This window comes from Acinonyx jubatus, chromosome D4, assembly GCF_027475565.1.
Source record: "Acinonyx jubatus isolate Ajub_Pintada_27869175 chromosome D4, VMU_Ajub_asm_v1.0, whole genome shotgun sequence".
Taxonomy (NCBI): domain Eukaryota; kingdom Metazoa; phylum Chordata; class Mammalia; order Carnivora; family Felidae; genus Acinonyx; species Acinonyx jubatus.
Genome location: NC_069391.1, coordinates 47,480,802 through 47,501,501, shown reverse-complemented (window position 1 = coordinate 47,501,501; position 20,700 = coordinate 47,480,802). Strand labels below are relative to the sequence as shown.

General features: G+C 39.6%; 1 long non-coding RNA gene across 1 annotated transcript in view; it reads left to right on the top strand.

The window, feature by feature from the left end:
• LOC106986393 (uncharacterized) overlaps positions 1–20,700 on the top strand; it is a 161,527-nt gene that overhangs the window by 42,686 nt on the left and 98,141 nt on the right. The window lies entirely within an intron of this gene.

Genomic DNA, 20,700 nt, shown 5'->3' with positions numbered 1-20,700 from the left:
ATTTCTATATCTTCATAGCTAAGTTGAACATAATATTGCAATCCTATTTTATAGAAACTAAAAGGAGATAGTGAATATTAAAGTCTTTGTGATAGAAAACATGAATGTGAAAGTTCATGTTAATATGGTACAATTAACCTTAAAAATTAATATGGTTATATACCTTTCCTTTTTTTTTTACACAATACACATTATTTTATATCCATTGGCCTCTACCACTTATTAAAATAATTCTTTTCTCTATTTTATTTTATTTATTATTTAAAAAAAATTTTTTTACATTTATTCATTTTTGAGAGACAGAGAGAGACAGGGCACAAGCAGGGGAGGGGCAGAGAGAGAGGGAGACACAGAATCCGAAGCAGGCCCCAGGCTCTGAGCTGTCAGCACAGAGCCTGACGCGGGGCTGGAACTCACAAACCGTGAGATCATGACCTGAGCCGAAGTCGGACGCTTAACCAGCTGAGCCACCCAGGCGCCCCATCTTTTCTCTGTTTATTAATTTCTGTGAGGCTAACACTGCCTTTGTACTTTATAAAAGGGTTCCAGAAAAGCTGTATTTGTCAAATGTTTCCACTATACCGTTGAAAATTGATAACTATTGTCAACTTATTTTTTTCTACCAAGAAAATAATTGTTTCCTTCTAAGGAACTATTAATTTTTAGGACAATATTTTAACTATTCAAAAGATTATTTGGGACATGTGTCAAGCCTTTACTTTCTTCTGCTAAATATTTCTTTTTTTTTTTTTTAAATATTTCTAATAGTATCTGTGCATCTAAGCTGGGAAACTGCAAAAATCCCCTAACATTTTCGGATCAAGCCACGTGTATTTAATATACACCACCTCAAAGAGGAAAATTACCATAGCACTCTGTAGTGAGGAGAGAACTGAGAGATTTCTAAGAATATATGGGTGTAACTTTCTGTTAACTGAGAGTGATTGACATTTCTTGGAAACCTGCCTCTAAAATAACCTGTTTGCAGCCCCTTAGTTTTGTTTGGTATAAAGGAAACTGTCGCTTACCCATTCAGCTACCAGAAGCTCTCTTTACCATCTTAACTGCCTATAGATATATTATATAAAATTTATGTTTGGGGCACCTGGGTGGCTCAGTCAGTTAAACTGTCCACCCTCAGCTCTGGTCATGATCTCATGGATCGTGAGATCTGTGTTGATAGCTCAGAGCCTGGAGCCTGCTTTGGATTCTTTGTCTCCCTCTCTCTTTGCCCCCTGCCCCTCAAAAATAAATAAGCATTAAACATTTTTTTAAATTTGTTTATTTAATTTAGCTTTTTAAAAAACACATTCTTTCTGTTTCAACTTGAGAGTTGACTGAAATAAGACAATGTATGTAAAACTAAACTGTGGTCTAGATCTAAAGTCATTATACACAACTAGGGGATTTTAATAAAATTTGAGGTTTTAGAATTTTAAGATCCTATTTCCAAAAGGAGGAGTTTTGTTTCATCTCGTATGCTTGGCCAAAGAGCAACTATATGATACTGATAAAAACAGTAGTCCCAAAGAAGAAAGAAGACTTAGAAGAAAAAGTCAAGCCGAATTGATTTTGTCTGCAGAACCTGGTTTAAAGGGGATTTTGAAATTATCACTAGATATGATCTTTGATGAAAGAGGTTGGGGAGGGAGGTTTGCGTAAAGCACTTGAGAAACCTACCTGGTCACTTTGGGATACACAGCACACTCGAAGTCTAAACCTCAGACTTCATATACTTGTTTCCTTTTGCCTCCCCAGTAAAGTCTTCATCCATCCCAAGACTCTTAATATGTTGCTCAGGCAGATACCACTGCTGGAAGCTGGAAGCTGGAAGCTGGAAGCTGGAAGCTGGCAGTGGAGTGGGGTGGGGAATGAGTTTGGGGGATCGTTTTTGCTTTTCTTGGGCTTTACTGGATATCTGTGCTTCCCTATTTCCCGCCCCCCACCTCCCCCACCATCCTCAGCTCTGAGTTCAGAGAGAGGATCTGCACTCTCTGTGGGCCGTGGCTCAGAGAAAGCGTTATCTGGTCTCCTAAACCATATGGATCAGTTCACCATGAAATTTCATAGGCTCCAGTCCGCACATTAGACTTTCATCTGGTCTGCCACTGACATTCTAGACCATTGTTCCTCCATTTCATGGGCACACTGTTGGTGGTAAAAGAGAGGATTTTAGATACTACATGGATAAATCTTTTATTTTGATTGTTATATAGTTAAAAATATTTTTTTAACGTTTTATTTTATTAGAGACAGAGACAGAGCGTGAGCAGGGGAGGGGCAGAGAGAGAGGGAGACCCAGAATTCAAAGGAGGCTCCGGGCTCCAAGCTGGCAGCACAAAGCCCGATGTGGGGCTTGAACCCACGAACACGAGACCATGATCTGAGCCGAAGCCAGAAGGTGAACTGACTAAGCCACTCAGGTACCCCTTGATTGTTATGTATTTTTAATGCATAGGAAAAACATTCATTTCCATTGATGCAATGATATAAAGTTTCTGTAATGTCTTTAATTCTTCTTCATTTTAAAATTTTTATTTTTTATTTTAGAGAGAGAGAGAGAGAGCACAAGCAGAGGAGGGGGGCAGAGAGAGAGAGAGAGAGAGCACAAGCAGAGGAGAGGGGGGGGAGAGAGAGAGAGAGAGAGAGAGAGAGAGAGAGAGAGAACCCCAAGCAGGCTCCACAATTAGCATGGAGCCTGATGTGGGGTTCAATCCCATGACCCTGGGCTCATAACCTGAGCCAAAATCAAGAGTTGGATGCTTCATGGACTGAGCCACCTGGGCACACCTAATTCTTCTTTAAATGCATTTATTTACATTACAAGTGTGTGTTGATTTAAAGACAAACATTAAAAGAGCTCTGGAGGATCTCAGGTGTGGCAGAAAACATGAAGGTGGCATGTGAATGGGTGAGGTTAGCTAAGCACTGTAGTAGACCCTAGGCTAGCTCCTTGCTTCTTTCCAGGCCCACAAACTAGTTAGACTCCAGAGTCAAGATGTCCTTTGCAGGTTGGCCTTTACCTTGAGAATGTCAGGCAATCATGGGGAAACACACCTCAGCAGGTTCTAGAGGACCTTTAACCTAGAGAGTGGTGAAGAATATGAAAGGAGGAGGCACAGGAAATGACTGAAATAGAGAAAAGGACATTTTGACTTAACAGTTGGATTTGTGAAGGTTTCCTGAAAGAGAGAAGCCTCAGTTGACTAGCAGGAGCTAGCCAGGCGAAGAAGAAGAGGGAAGAAATGATGTATTCTACTCTCATTTCTTAAACCATGAATGCAAATTTTGAGCTCTTCATTAATTTGAGAGAGATGGGAAGGGCCAGGCTATCTGTAATTTCATTTCTGACACAGGCTTTCGAGTGTATGCAGTTTGGTATGTACCTCTTTTCCTGTGAAGGACAGAAGGAACAGGGTAACAGTCTTCTCTGTGACCAGTCCCACCAAAGGCAACTAGGGCAATAGCAAAATAGGGCAACCACCTGAGGGATGGCCACGCGTCTGAAACAAAAGCAGAAAAGAGAAGGAATTTCTTCCTGTATTTAACATGTTCCAGAAGTGTCCCATTTCTCTGTTTGGGAGTGTCTTCCAGCAGGGAAACTGTTTCTAAGAATGAGGCTCTGCTTAACTCTGGAGGGTACACGAGGAGAGAGCAATGCCGGGGATCTTGCTCTTCTTGGCAGTTTTTATCTTTTCTTCTTTTTAAAAAATCTATGTATTTATTTTGAGAGAGAGAGAGAGAGCATGAGTGGGGTAAGGGCAGAGCAAGAGGGAGAGAGAGAACACCAAACAAACTCCACACCATCAGTGCAGAGCCGGACGCATGTGGACCTCAAGATTATGACCTGAGCCAAGATTAAGAGTCAGACACTTAACCGACTGAGCCACCCAGGTGCCCCTATATTTCCTTCTTTATCTTTCCTCCTTTTTTAAAAATTATTTTTGTTTAATGCTTAGTTATTTTTGAGAGAGAGAGACAAGTGTGAGCAGGGGAGGGGCAGAGAGAGAGGAAGACACAGAATCCAAAACAGGCTCGAGTCTCTGAGCTGTCAGCACAGAGCCAGATGTGGGGCTAGAACCCATGGACCGTGAGATCATGACCTGAGCCAAAGTCAGACACTTAACTGACTGAGCCGCCCGGGTGCCCCTATATTTCCTTCTTAAGGTATGCTTGATAGAAAAGTCAACTACTGGCAACCTCAGCTTGGAGGGGTTTGAGTTCTTTTTTGAACATGAACAAAGAAAGACAAATAATATGCTCTTTCAGAGTAACGTAGAACAGGGATGTCTAATAGAAATATAAACTGAGCCACATTTATCCTTTAAAAAAACTATTTTAAACGTTTATTTTTTTGAGACAGAGAGAGACAGAGCATGAATGGGGGAGGGGCAGAGAGAGAGAGAGAGAGAGACAGAATCCTTAGCAGGCTCTAGGCTCTGAGTTGTCAGCCCAGAGCCCGATGTGGGGCTTGAACCCACGAACTGTGAGATCATGACCTGAGCCAAAGTTGGACACTTAACCGATTGAGCCACCCAGGCGCCCCTACATTTGTCATTTTTTTTTTAATGTTTTTATTTATTTTTGAGACAGAGAGAGACAGAGCATGAGCAGGGGAGGGGCAGAGAGAGAGGGAGACACAGAATCTGAAACCGGCTCCAGGCTCTGAGCTGTCAGCACAGAGCCTGATGCGGGGCTCGAACTCATGAATCGCAAGATCATGACCTGAGCCAAAGTCAGATGCTTAACCGACTGAGCCACCCAGGCGCCCCCACACTTGTCATTTTTAATAAACATATTACAAAAATAAAAAGAAATAGGAAATTAATTTTAATAATATTATTATTTAACTCAATATATCTAAAATATTTTAATGTGTAATTAATATACAAAATGCTGAAATAGTTTTCATTTTTTTCATGAAATAATTTGATATTGGCAGTGTATTTTCCACTTATAGCATATGTTAATTAAGATGTTAAATTGTCACTGGAAATAATGTTTAAATTTTATAACATATGCGGTTGAAAAAGTAGACATATATCTAAAATGTTTCAAATATACTTAGTTTTCCAATAACTGAATTGAATATTAGTTTAATATAAATAATTATATTTATTATTTCAATTAACTTAAGTTAAATGAAAATAAAATTTTATTTCTTCAGTTCCACTTAGCTATGTTTCAGGTGCTCAGTACTCCATGAGGCCGTGACAACCAGATTGGACCATAGGATAGGAGAAAAAAAAATGATTTTTTGGGGTCACTTTTAGCCCCTTTTCTTCTGTAATGATGACCAAGGTAGGAATGTCATAAGAAACCATATGTATGAAAACAAATTGGACAAAGCTCAGAAAACCTCATTCTAGATCAAGATCCGTCATTAATCATGTTTTCCTCTCCTGTAATTCAAGGAGAATGGCACCTGTTCCTCTACCTTGTTGGTTTTTGCAGAAGATACTTTGAAAGTTTCATTGAGGGCCATAAATAATGGATTTATGGGGTTTGAATGGTCCTCAAATATCTTAACCAATGGTTCTTGATTGCTTGTCCACAGACCAAGCATGTGCTTTCCCCATGACATTCTCTTATAACCCTTTTCCCCAAATCTTTTTTTTTTTTTTAATGTTTTAAATGTTTTATTTATTCCAGGCTCTGAGCTGTCAGCACAGAGCTCGATGCAGGGCTTGAACTCACAAGCTGTGAGATCATGCCCTGAGCCGAAGTGGGATGCCCAACTGACTGAGCCACCCAGGCGCTCCTTACCAAATCTTTTTGTAACTGGGTTTAACAACTCCAGTTCCTCCGAAAAAATCCCCACCACCATCCCGTGTCATGACTTCAATTTCATTACTCTGGACCCTCTCTCCTGAACATGTTCTTGTTTGTATTATCCTTCATTATGATGGCTTGAGATGAATGTACTTAAGATAAGATTTGATAAGTGTGAGGCACAGTAGGGCGGTCATCTTCCTGATCTAGATACCACGCGTCTATTAATGCAGCCTCTTGCTTTTGTTATTTGCTTGCTTTTCAATTTTTTTGAAACCACAGTCTGTTGCTTCATATCAAGCTTATCAGTAACTGAAACCCCCATTTTCCTTCTTCCTGTACTTGTTTAATTTTGTTTTACTTTTTGAAATGTTTCACCTTTTTTTTTTTTTTGATAAGAAAAGAAAGCTGATCTTGCCTCTATACCATTTGAGGCAGTTCGATTTCTTTTTACCCCATCCAACATTTTTAAACCACATTGTATTCAGTTTGAACAGGGTGTCAGGGGGTGAAGGGTTTTAGGTAAGTACCTCTCAAAACTTTAATGAACACATGTCTACGCTGTAGCTCTTACTAAAATGCAAATTCTGATTCAGTAGATCTGGGGTAATGTCCAAGATTTTACATGAGCAAGCTCCCATGGACTACATTTTGAGTAAAAAATTCTTATGGTATCTGAAGATTTTTTTTTTTTTAAACCACCGATCCTCCTTCCACATTTTCTTCATTATCACAAGAATATACATTTTCTCACTGTAAAACAGCTCTCTGAGATCCTTTAAAATCTTAGCTGGGGCTTATGTATGTAGAATTTTGAAATTCTCATTTCCTTAAGGGAAGAGGAGCCATGTATACCCTTCTTTTGGGTTTCCTCATAGTCTGATAGGATGAAGACTATCACAGTGTCCATTTTTATTGAGTTTGTTTGGCTCCCCAACAAGAGCTAGGGAAACCTTAGGGAAGGCGGGGTCCACCAAGGCAGTTGTCAATCTCTGGAAAATATTTTTCTGATTGGGCTTGTTTCATATTTTAACTTTATTTTCCTCAGTTCTGATTCATTTGTCAAAATTAAAAAGAAGTCAATGCGAAACGTAAAATGTGCGAGATCATTTAATTTCACTGGAAGGTGGAAGAGAGAGGAAGGCTGAGAGAGGGTGAGGAAACGATTTGTGGAGAAGTGAATTTAGTCCTGTTGGAAGGTTTGGGGCCCCTCAGTGCCACTTATACTCCCAGATGCAGACCCAAAGTGAAGTAAAATTGAGGTGCTTCTGGGGCGCCTGGGTGGCTCAGTCGGTTAAGTGTCCGACTTCGGCTCAGGTCGTGATCTGGCGATTGGTGGGTTTGAGCCCCGCGTGGGGCTCTGTGCTGACAGCTCAGAGCCTGGAACCTGCTTCAGATTCTGTGTCTCCTCCTCTCTCTGCCCCTCCCATGCTCATGCTCTGTCTCTCTCTGTCTCTCAATAATAAATAAATGTTAAAAAACATTTTTTTTTAATTGAGGTGCTTTTTTTTTTTTTTTGAGAATAGAAATTTGTTCCAGGTTTGTTATTTTTTCTCTTCTCTTGACTTCTTTATCATCCATCGATCTATATTCCCCTTAGATGTCCCTGTCCCTCCTCTACCGTTACAGCTTTTTCCTTCTTCATCTTCTTGGGTTCATCTGGCTTCATATTGCACTCGTCACACTGTTTTGAGATTTTATGTTTCTTGAAGTGTCTTTCTAGTAATCCAGATAGCCCTCAGTTGAGACCTTTAATGTGGTTTCAGTACAGTCATATGGAGCAGCACTGTTTTACAGAAATGAATTTGACTGAATCTGCCTGTTTACCAAAGCAGGGCTGACGGGAGGTAGGAAAAAAAAAAAAACTAGGTGTACCTCTGAAAGTGTGGTAGTATTACAGTCTGAAAGTGTGGTAGTATTTTGTGCTCTTCACTAAATCTCAGAGGTAGTGTTGAGTGAATAATCACAGAAGGTATGAGATATTAAGGAGTCCCAGTTTGGCTGGCTTTGTGCAGTCAAATGCAGCCAGCCCTGTTTGTGTGTGAAGGGGCTGGGCTTTCCCCAAGCTGTTGGTAATGATGCAAGAACAGACTTTCCCCTGTCTGGATCCCTGGAGTAAAATGGCTGCCAAGATATTTTAGAACAGAACTTGAAAAGTATGTACCGACCACTGGAACATTGTAACAAGAGTCCTTTGATATTTTTGTGTTCACTGTGACTGAGCTGGCATCTGTTTCCTCTTAGGTAAGGATCCTTAGGTATCACTGGTTGATGCAAGCTTGTGACCTGGCTACTTCTGTTCTGAATACACTGTGGTGGGGGGTGGCCCTATTTGGATTGTGGAATCTTTCACGAGCAGCAGTTTACAGATGAGTTCTAGTGGAGCCCATCAGGGAGAAGAAAGAAACCAAACACAACAGGGGATGTTTGACAATTGAAACCAGTCCTTGCTTGTGTGGTCCTGTGTTTTCACCACATCACTCTGTGAAAATGGACTGCTGAGGGGAAGACTGATTTCTGATAGTTTATGAAGCCAAAAACCTGTTGACGGCTCTTTATAAGGTACAGGAGAAAATGGCAAAACCCTCAAAACTTCAGGGAAGTTACTTAATAGCTTTGATTACCACAGGCCACCGGGCTATTGGGTCATGGGATCATGGCTACATGACGACAAAAATAGGAGGGTGGGCCAAGCCAGACTCAGAAACAATTCCAAAATGCACTAGGACTTTCCAGGAGGTTAGTTCTTTATATATATATATATACACACACACACACACACACACACACACACACACACACACACGTGTGTGTGTGTGTGTGTGTGTGTGTGTGTGTGTGTGTATATATATCCTCAATTATAATCCTCAATATAATCCTCAATTAAAAAAAAACCACTGTATTTAAAAGTATATATATATATATATATATGTATATATATACATATATATATGTATATATATATATACACTTTTATGTACATATACATATATATATATATACACTATATATGTATATATATATATACACTATATATGTATATATATATATATACACTTTTAAATACAGTGGTTTTTTTTTTAATTGAGGATTTAATTTAGTTGAGAATTAACCTATGCTCATTAAAAATATAAAATGTCAACAAGCAGAAAAATAAAAATGCTCCCACTGCCTAGGATCAACCCCTCCCTTCTGACTGTGGTTCATTCTTTTTGTTGTTGTTTTGTTTCCTATGCTTTGAACAAAAACGTAATTATGTCCATATGGTAGATACGATTTGACTCCTTTTTAAACTTTAGCTTATACCCTACGTCTGTTTCAAAGTTGTCATGAACATTTTTTCATGTAGGTTTTAATGGCCGTTTTGTAGATTTATGCCAAAAATTACTTATTCGTCCTTGTATTGTTGGGTTTTTTTCTTTTGTTTTCTTTTTTTCTTTCTTTTGTGGGGGCGGGGCGGGGGGAGGTTATAAGTAAGGCCATGTTTGAATGTCCTGGATTAATTCTCCAGAATTGATTCTCAGGGAGATTATTTACTTGTATATAATGGGCAGAATCTAGTGGATTTATGAGTGACCTCTTGTGTGATTTAAAAGGATAGTGTTGTGTAAGCCAGTGTCTGAGACTGTATTGCCAACCTAGAGTTGGGACTTGAAATAGTGAAGTCATTCTCTGCTCCAACCTCACCTGCCACCACCAGGCTTGGCCCCGTCTGGCTTGAACCAAACTCATATGTTGAGCTTAAGGAAAAAAATAAAACAAAACAGATGAACATAGGGGAAGAAGAAGAAAAAAGAGAAAGAGAGGGTAGCAAACCATAAAAGACTTTTAACTACAGAGAACAAACTGAGGGTTGATGGAAGGCGATGGGCAAAGGATGGGCTAAATGGGTGATGGGCATTAAGGAGGGCACTTGTGACGAGCACTGGGTGTTATATGTAAGCGATGAGTCACTAAATTCTACACCTGAAACCAAGTTTACCATATATGTTAACTAACTAGAGTTTAAATAAAAACTTGAAATAAAGAAAAGCGGGGGGAATCCTAGGGATGAAAGAAATAGGCACTAATTGCTATTCTGAGCACAGCATGCAAATTGATTCACAAGGGCCCCTGGCACATGCCTGTGCTCAGTGAACTAAAATGTCTCCTTCAAGTGTTTTTATGACTGGGCTCCTGTGGGAGGTGGGGTGGGGTTGGGGGTGGGCTTTTTTTTTTACTAGTTGTGTAATCTTGGACAAGTCTCTCACCTCCTCTGAGACTCAGTTTTTCCATCTGGCACTCAACCTCTTGTACGGTTATTGTGACAGTTGGAGAAAATGTTTGTGAAAGAATTAACATAGCATCAAATCCATAATGGATACTCCATAAAAGTCAGCTATCATTACCATCGTCATTACCTTTTGTGTGTGTTGTACTAATCTCTCTTCCTGAGGGCTTCACTCTGCTTCCCTTTGCCCTTTCGATACCCCCCAGTCACAGGCTGGGGGTACAGCTTCAACCACAATGTACCTTCCTGAAATCGAGATGTTTCACTTTCAATAAAGAATAACGGCACTCTTGCTGATCTGACCACAAGACCCACCCACCCCCGGAAAATGACATCTCTCCCCTGGTCCCCTTTACCTGAGCTTCTACCTTTTTTACATCCATGTTTACTTCTACCTGAGCTTAAACTTTAGCTATTGGCTAAGGCAGGAATCACTCAGAACTTCATGTTTGGATAAGAGTGTATAATTATGTATACCATGGATCTGTGGTAAATATGGTGCTGTACAAACCATATAGAGTATTGTGCTCATTAACTTCATTTGGAGTCAGGATACTTCACTCTGGTTAGCTGGTAGTTGGAGGAGTCAGACCTGAGCAGGGGAAGATCCAAATCACAGACTAGATCTTCCCATTTGGCTGAACCACATAATCCAGGCATGGGAGTGAGCCACGGGAGGAAATCTGGAAAGACGTGCAATATCATAGGATGCTTCCTGACTGCTTATAATTTAAAGTCCAGGTTGGAGAAAGGGAATTGGAATCCAGAAGTTCTAAGTGTGGGATTTGCTCACTGAAGAAGAGGCTTGTAAGCAGGAGAGGGACATGAAACAGAAATTACATAATTAGACTTATGTCAGAACAACGATGATGATAATAATCGTAACAGCTTGCTATATGCCAGTCCCTGTACTAAGAACTTTACATATTTAATTCATTTAATCTTCTTCATTTAAAAAAAAATTAAATTATGTTTATGTATTTTTTGAGAGAGAGAGAGAGAGAATAAGCCAGGGAGAGGCAGAGAAAGAGGGACGGAGAGAATCCCAAGCAGGCTCCATGCTGTCAGTGCAGAGCCTGATATAGGGCTCGAACCCACAAACTGTGAGATCATGACCTGAGCTGAAAGCAAGAGTTGGACACTTAACTGACTGAGCCGCCCAGGAGCCCCTAATCTCCTTTAATAGGTATTAGTATCATCCTCATTTTTCTGATGAGAAAATGGAGTCTTAGGGAGATGCATTACTTGCTCAAGATTATAGGCCTGTTAATTAGTAATGCAAGGGTTTGTTCTTCTCTAAAGCTTAGGTGCAGATAAATAAATCTTGCAGCACTGAGAAGGATAGATTGAATGTGGCAAGGGCCAGGGGTACTGGATGCAAGATGACCACTAATAGAGTAATTTCAGTATTCAGGAGAGACATGAGGGTCTGTAGTAAAACAGCTATAGTAAGGATGTGAGGAAGGTACAGAAATGAGACCTGGTTAGTAGGTACACTATAGCAGTGGCTCCTAAATCTCCATGAACATCAGATTCTCTGTGAAGTCTTGTTTCCTTGTTTGTCTGTTCATTCATTCATTCATTCATTCATTCATTCAAGTAAACTCTACCCCTGATGTGGGGCTTGAACTCACAACCTTGAGATCAAGAGCCATATGCTCTATTGACTGAGCCACCTAGGCGCCCCTGTTTATTTATTTTTGAATGCAGATTCCCACGACATACCTCGGGCCTTCTGAACCAGAATCTCTGGGGTAGACTTGGTATTTTTACAAAACACCCTAGTTCTGAAACTCTGCCAGGTTCAAGAACCACAGCTCTATTGACCTTGATCTAGATGTTTGGGGTGGAACATGAGAGGGAGGATTTTAGGATAACAGCCAGGTTTCTGAATTATGTGACTGAGTGAATTATGGGTACCCTCTGCTAAGTTAGGAAATAACGGTAGTCTTGAAGGACCTGTGGGAAGTTGGATATCAGAGTCTAAAGCTTGGAGTAGAGGTCAAAGCTGCAGATTAAGATGTGGCGATCATTTGGTATTTGGAGAGTGGTTGCTCTATATTTTACATGGAATTTTTAAAATACCCAAACCTTCAATTTTCTCTCAATAGTCAGATAATCACTCTATATCTTAAATGTATTTCCTTTCTTTAAAAAAATTTTTTTTCTAAGTTTACTTATTTTGAGAGAAAGAGAGAGAGAGAGGGCATGAGTGGAGTAGGGGCAGAGAGAGAGAAGGGGGAGAGAGAATCCCAAGCAGGCTTTGCACTGCCAGTACAGAGCCAGACATGGGGCTCAAACCCATGAACCATGAGATCATGACCTGAGCCGCAGCCAAGAGTTGGATGCTTACCGACGCAAGCCACCTAGGCGCCCCTGCATTTCCTTTCTGACTCTTGACTGAGTCTACTGCTTTTTAAATTTGTTACCATTTCTTTATAGTCCTTAAGGGCCATCCACTATTATAACCACTTATTTGTACCATCTCACTGGGGTCAAACCAACAACTTGTTGAAATAAAATTTATTATCTTTATGTGTTAGATGCAAAGATCAAGGGAGGTTTTGTAACTTGACCAAATGGTTGAATCAGGACTTGAACCCAAGACTTTCTGACTCCAGGCTCAGAGCTTTTGATCAGGCAGACAGTCTTCATATTATCTTTGTAAAAGAAGCAATACAATCTACCACCAGTAACTTTTGCATGCTAATTCCAAAGTATGTTTAAATACTGAACAATTCATTTAGAAAAATGAGTTTAATGGTTTTCAAGAAATGAGATGCTTACTAAATTATATTTAGTAAGATGAATTTATGTACACTTCCCACAGATCGGCAGGATTAGACTGTTCAAAGTACCTTCTGACCTTTGACCAAGAGCATGTGGAGTAGTCTACATTTTCTGCACTTTCAGAGAGTGAAAGGGGGTGAGTAGGAGTGTGGCATTGGTTTGCTGCTGGGAAATTTTGTTGCATGGTCTGGCCCCCTGGGATTTTCCCAACTTGCTTTTCAGGGCACGGGGTATATCCCGCTTTGGGTTGAAACTAGATCGGCTTTTGGTAAGCCCAAGTTGAAAATATGTCCTAGCACTAGCATTGTTTTTCCTTAGGTTTGGATAAATACAGATATCTGCCAAGTCTTCTTGGTAGCACTGATAAGTATGAAAGAGGCTAATGAAAAATATGCAGTCCATTATGAAGATTGGCAGGTTAAAATTGATACACTAAAAGAAATTGCATTCTTTTCTACAAATGAGTCATATGGCTGAAACTATGTGGTATTATTTTGACTGACAACTGTGATAATGATATTTAATCTAAGTGACAGATATCTGGATAATACTGACACTCAAATGACAACTCAGGCAACAATGCCCCACTTTTTGTTATGTGAGCAAAAGAAATGCTAAAATCATTTTCCCGGAGGGATCTCAAATATGGTAATACTATCATAGCTTTAATAATTCCTGATGAACTGTAATTACTAAAATTTATGATAAAAATAACTTCTACCAATGTATAAACCATGGAAATATTGGGGCCGTCCGTGATCAAGGAGAAAAAGTCTGTCAGTTAATTTAGAGTTAGGTAGCTAGACTTTGCCCCCAGATCCATAGAAGTGTAAAGTAAGGGAAATTTTACCTAGCGGTGAAAAGGCAACCTTACCATAAAGTAGGTTTCCCCCAACCCCACCCTGCAAAGTACATTCCTTATTCCCCAGGTGTGCCTGTTTATCCCTAAGTCCCAGCCACACCTACTCCCTGTTCTGGCCCCACACCAAGGAACATATAAAAAGCCCCTCCCTTTAGATCTCAGAGTATCTTAGAGTCATTATTGATTCTTGACTCCCTCCCTTCCCCCACCATGTCTAGAGAGGTTTTCCAGTCTCTTTTCTAGTCCAGTTGGCATACAGTAGGTGTTAAATGTCTATTTGTTGTCTAGATTTGTTCTTGACTTTTGGTTTTCTATTTCTCTACATCTTTTAACTTGTTGTTTTGAACCCACTTTATAACCTCTTGAATTTGTCCTTTGGTATTGGGCTGTACAAATGCAGGATAGTTCAATGGAAATAATATGGGATTTGAATTCAGAAAGACCTTGCATTCAAATCTTTGTTCCACTCTTTACTAGCTCTGTAAACTCTAGCAAATGACTCCCTTTCTTTGGTCCTCAATTTTACATCTTTAAAATTGGACAAAATTGTCTGTCTTGAAGAGTTATTATTGAGTCAGAATAAATGCAAAGAACCTGATATCCCTTACATGCTCAAGCAATATCTCAATATTTGTCGAATGGCCTTTCCTGTCTTCTCATGGCTCCGTCCAGATCCTAATTCAGCCATTTCTTTAATTCCATTCATTCTAGGGTGGGAAATAAAGCCAAGAATTATGCTTAGAAAGCATTTATAACACAAATAACCTGAGAGCGGTGAATTGGAGGTTTATATCCTACTTCATTTACTATCACTAAAATTACCTGTCAGGGCAGATTAAATATTTATACGTTCTATGCATGGGTGACATAAAGATGCCCGTTGACAGATTCCACATGTAAGGGAATTTCTTTTAAAAATGAAAGGGTCTAACAAAGTCCAATAATGATCTTATCTTTTCCCCATGATAACTATTGTGCAGCCTTAAAAAATAGATCAAATTCTTAACAAGAACAACAGTAACCACTTTTTTACTGAGGTGGGATTGCCCTTGCGTATCTTTTTCCTGCTCACAATATCTGAGGGGTTGGGATAGGGGAAAAGGATTATTGGTTAATCAATGTTTTTTAACCCCCCTAAGATTATTATTTTTTTGAGAGTTTACTCTATATGGACCCTGAAAAAAAAACTACCGTCTTCTACTTTTAACCTTCTATTTTTAACCTTTTTGCACCCCTCAGACTTGTTAAAATCTTGTATTAATAATGCAAGCTCATGGCAAACAATGTAGATTGCCTACCCAACAGCCATTCCCTTCATACTTCCTTGGCAAGAGAACCCCAGTATTGTTCTGTTATTAGACCTGGTATCTTCAGTAGTCCCTCTGGTGGGCAAATGGGGATTGGACTAAGGCCCAACTGGTAGTTTCTTTTTTTTTGGTGATGTTATTTAGATATAGGCATGAGGTACAGCCTTGCTAATGAAATGTGAAGGAAAACTTGGGAAACTTTTGAGTAAGTTTCCTTTGCTCTTGAAAGGGCCAGAAGACAGTGGTTCACACTTTCCTGAATCTGGTCATTGTTAGATGAGGAGTTGGTGTCTTGGAAGCTGTCTTGAGATCATGAGGTAATAAATCTGAAGACAAAACTACATGCTAAGAATGGCGGAGAACCTGGGTTTTGATGATGTCTCTGAGTCACTGACTGAATCTTCTCTGAAACTATTAGGAGACAGTCCTTACTGGTTAAGGTAACTTTTAGTTGTGTTTCCTTCCTTCCTTCCTTCCTTCCTTCCTTCCTTCCTTCCTTCCTTCCTTCCTTCCTTCCTTCCTCTCTTTCTCTCTTTCTCTCTTTCTCTCTTTCTCTCTTTCTCTCTTTCTCTCTTTCTCTCTTTCTCTCTTTCTCTCTTTCTTTCTTTCTTTCTTTCTTTCTTTCTTTCTTTCTCTTTAAATGTTTATTTATTTTTGAGAGACAGAGAGAGACAGAGCATGAGTGGGGGAAGGGCAGAAAGAGAAGGAGACACAGAATCCGAACCAGGCTCCAGGCTCTGACGGTCAGCGCTGAGCCGGATGCAGGGCTTGACCTCATGGACCACGAGATCATGACCTGAACTGAAGTCAGACGCCTAACCAGCTGAGCCACACAGGTGCACCTTAGTTGTGTTTTCTATTACAAGCATTGGAAAACATCCTAACTGATTAATATTAAAGACATCCCTCACCATTTGCACTTATTTTTCAGAGATGGTTAATAGAAATTTCTATGGTTGGCTATAACATTTGTCCTAACTAGTTTGAGTTTTCCAAAAGACAGTCGGTTTTGGGGTGCCTGGGTGGCTCAGTCGGTTAAGTGTCGACTTCAGCTCAGATCATTATCTCACGGTTCACGCGTTCCAGCCCGGTCTCAGGCTCTGTGCTGACAGCTCAGAGCCTGGAGCCTGCTTTGGATTCTGTTTCTCCCTCTCTGCCCCTGCCTGCTTGCACTATGTCCCTCCCTCTCTCAAAAATAAAATAGAAACATTAAAAAAATACAAACATTAAAAAACAAAAAGACAATCTCAAAAATTAAAAGCATGACTTGATTAGCAGCTGTTGGGTCTAGTGTTTTCCAAATTTCTATCATTTATTTTTATGATGTTGTCTTCCCTTTTTCCAATTAGATACATTCATTTAAAAAATAAATTTTCTCACTAGCTGTAAATTGAAAACCAATATTATTTGCCTTAAAGAGAAGGTAATTATAAAAAGAAATGCCATGAGTAAAGAGATGTTATGAAATTCTTGCCACATATATATGCCTTTGAAGACTGAGCCTGAGGCTTGCTCTCTCTGTTGAAAAGAGAGACTAGGGAGTGTTCTAGAGGTGGTAAAAATAATCCTAACATCAACTGGACTATTTCTTTGCCATCACAGGAAGAACTAAAAGAGAAGGTCAAGGGAGACATTTGGTAGCCATCTGAATTTATCTAATTGCCATGCCTGTGCCATTTAAAGTCATCTGGTGTTCCACCAGTGCTCTGTCCCTGGAACTGACCCTCCAGAGAGCCCTCAAAAGGGCCTGGCCTCCTGAGAAATTCTTACTGGAGTGAGGTTCAGGGTAACCCTGAGGAGAGGAGAAAGGCCTAAGAATCAGCCTTTTATTGATGCGATTATGAAGGGGCATAAGAATCCAATGTTGCTATGTTTTATTATACTTGGTAGTAAAGCAAGGACAAGCAATCATTTATTATTCTCTCCATGTCAGAGAGTTTTTGCAATCATGTGCCCTATTGAGAATTTCTGGAAAACTGTGGCTCTTCTACTCAGGAAAATGCACAATTACACACACACAGAATTTTTACATAGGATCAGACGGCCCAAGGACCCTAGGCCAAGAAGCAGCATTCTTTATATTTTATATGTGTTCTTTTAGAGCTTACCGTGGGATTCAGTTCAGTGCAAACTGTGGTTGAGTGCAAAACATGGTTTTAGAATGTCTGTACATGAGTAAGAGTAGTAGGTTAATTTAAATACACTAAACTGGAGAATTACTTTCCCCTCAACATCTACTTTGAATAGACATAGATTACACTGATACTGCCTTCCAGGAGGCTTCAAGAGATGAGGTCAGGCTCTATAAAAAGAAAACCAGTCAACCATATATATATATATATATATATATATATATATATATATATATATATTCATCCTTGTAAACTTTGAAACACCACTGAATGTACCCAGTAAAATTGTCCCTGAGCAGGCAGACTCCCCAGACTGGATGGAGTTCACAGGCGTTCCTTAGCTAGAATAAACAAAAATGACTAGGAGCTTTGGATTGCCATTGTCTGAACTTGGGTGTCTGAATGGATCAGCAACAGCAGCATACCGCACACCTGCTTGTCAAACCAAAGAGAAACCCGATAGACACCTGCTTCTTACATTGTCAACCGAGCAAAGATATCACGTGATTCTAATTTGTGATGGTCCATTAGTCTTTAAAAACACCCTCCAACTTTTTTTTAGACAAATAATTTTTCCCTTAAAAGGGATAGGATAAATAGCAAGTTGAAATAGATGCTTTTAACCTCTAATTTTAAAAGATAATATTAAAAACATTCAACTGTAGGGCTAAGACATTACAGATGTAATAAGACCCCAACTAGTTTTTGAAACAAATGTTAATGGGCTATGAAATTAAAAAAAAATTTTTTAAGTTTACTTATTTATGAGAGAGAGAGAGAGAGAGAGAGAGACAGCATGAGTGGGGAGGGCAGAGAGAGAAGGAGACACAGAATCATAAGCAGGTTCCAGGCTCTGAGCTGTCAGCACAGAGCCAGATGCAGGGCTCAAACCCACCAACTGTGAGATCATGACCCGAGCCAAAGTGGGACGCTTAACCGACTGAGCCACCCAGTGCCCCTAAAATTTTTAAAATCATAAACTAAGCTTCTTAAAATTTTATTCTTTAAATTGGTATGAAATTGAGCCAATGATTAATTTTAAACATTTGTAAACGGCTAAATTAAAACATTTTACTCCCAAATGTTACAAGAAATGTTTGGATTAAAAATAGTTGATCAAAGTGATGTTGAAAAGGAGATCTGGAATTGGTGATATGCACCTGATTTAATTCTTTGCTTAACAAATGTTTGAAAAATACTAGAAAAACCTTACAAAAGGCGAGGCGTTCATTATCTCTGAGTGAAGTTCCTTGGTTTATATTAAGAACCACCTCTCAGATTTCCTGTATTTTTTGGTTTACTTAAGGCTTGGCCAGAAATAATGAAAAGTTATCAAATGTGTCAAATTTTTTTAAGATCAGTAAAGATGAATTTATCTTCCTTACTGGGTTGTGAGCTTAAATTTGTCCCTGGAAGGACTTTAGATTTAACTTCTTAATAATACTGTGGAAGCCATAATAATAATATTTCATGGCCATAAGTGAAATATGAAAATTTTGTTTTTTTATCTTTAAGAGTTCTTTTTTCTAAACCAATAGAGATAGACTAAATTTAATTGATGGCAGACAAAGTCTAGTGATTCAGGCACAGAATCATTTGATGACAATTAATTCATTATGTTGACTTTTTTTGGCCTGTGGAAATGGAAACTTGTCCCCCTCAACTTCTTAATCTAATAAGTGGCACTATCCATGCATACATTTTCTTTACCAATATTGAAGCTGTTCATTGTGTGAACTTAATGAAGTGCATTGAAATATTCTTTTTTTATATACTTTTTTAAATGTTTATTTGAGAGAGAGAGCGTGCACGCATGCATGCTCCGGGGAGGGACAGAGAGAGAAAGAGAGACAGAGAATCCAAAGAAGGCTCCAAGCTGTCAGTGCAGAGCCTGACGCAGGGATGGAAGCCACGAATCATGAGATCATGACCTGAGCTGCAGTTGGACACTTAACCAACTGAGCCACCCAGGTGTCCCCGCATGGAAACATTCTTGATGAGTGTACGAGGAATAAAGTTTGAATAAAACAATAAAGCCCTTTTAGGATTACACAATGCACAAATTCATTATCCTTTCTGTAACAGTAGGTAAATTTGGGTGAAACCATCTATAGGCTAGCAGGCTGAAATTTAAGACTAGGTTGTATGAGATAATGAACATAGACTGGCAGTTCTTTTATGGATACTTCAAAGTCCTGAGATCAATACTCACATGTACTTGAGTACACATATATTTGTCAAAGGAGTGTCTATTTATTTATTTTATTCTCAAGAATTAAACTGTCCGATAGTTGAACAATACTTTGAATTGGTCAGTAGTAATGAATATTTCCTAATAAATAATCCCCTTCAAACAACAGTCAGTCTTAAATCTCACTGAAAGTCCCATTTAGATTCTTAGAAATAATCTTGGTTCAAGGCAGTAAATGTGCTGATTTAATCCCAAGGCAGTGATTTTAGTGTGATCCCAGGGCTACCAAAGCAATCACCTGAGAGCTGGTTCAAAGTGTAGATCTCCGGTTCTCTGGCCCACATCATTTTTCTGTTGACCAGAACTTGTGCTTTCTGCAATTTTAATAAATGTCCCAGATGATTTTATGCACTAGAAGGTTGGGACTACTGTGTTTGAGTGTGGTCACTGGGGCTTCAAGTAATTTCCCCCCTTCCAGGAAGTAACGGTGGCACGCTTTTCTTTTTCTTATAGCCCTGGAGGGCAGATGGCAGGTTTTTTTAGGGGGGAAGGGAGAATGGAGCTGAAAACATCATTGCCTTAGTCCTTCATAATCCCCTCCTCTTCTTTATCATCACCATCATTATAGCTTCTGTCATTTATTGAGCATTTACCATATGCCAGGCATTGTGCTAATAGCCTTTCAAACACGATCTCACTTAATCTTACAATGGGTTTTACGATTGCCAGTTTACAGTAGAGGAAATGGGGGCTTTAGTTCACACAGCTGGTATAGGACAGGACTGGGCTGTAAACCATGTGGTTTCTGGCGGTGGCTCTCAAATGCTTGTGACAATGTAAAAATAGAGAACTAATTGGGTGAAGGAGAAAGAGACGTGACATTTGTGAAGTACTTTCAGTCAACCGGGTATTTTACATGTGTGTTTATATTTACTACTCTCAACAAACTGTTGAAATGTCTATTTCTTTTTTTTTTTAATTTTTTTTTTAACATTTATTCATTTTTGAAAGTGAGAGAGACAGAGCATGAGCAGAGGGCAGAGAGAGAGGGAGACACAGAATCCAAAGCAGGCTCCAGGCTCTGAGCTGTCAGCACAGGGCCTGACGTGGGGCTTGAACTCACAGAGTGTGAGATCGTGACCTGAGCTGAAGTCAGACGCTTAACTGACTGAGCCACCCAGGTGCCCCTGAAATGTCTATTTCTGTCTTCACATTACAGGCATCAAAACTGAGGCTCAGCAAGTTTGCATATTCACCCAACGTCACTGCTAATAGCGCAAAGGCTCAGATAAAACTGTCTGCTTTCCCTACCCCTTTCTCTCCACCAAACCCCAGCTCTAGGCCAAGAGTCAGAGTGCATAGGTGAAAATCTCCAC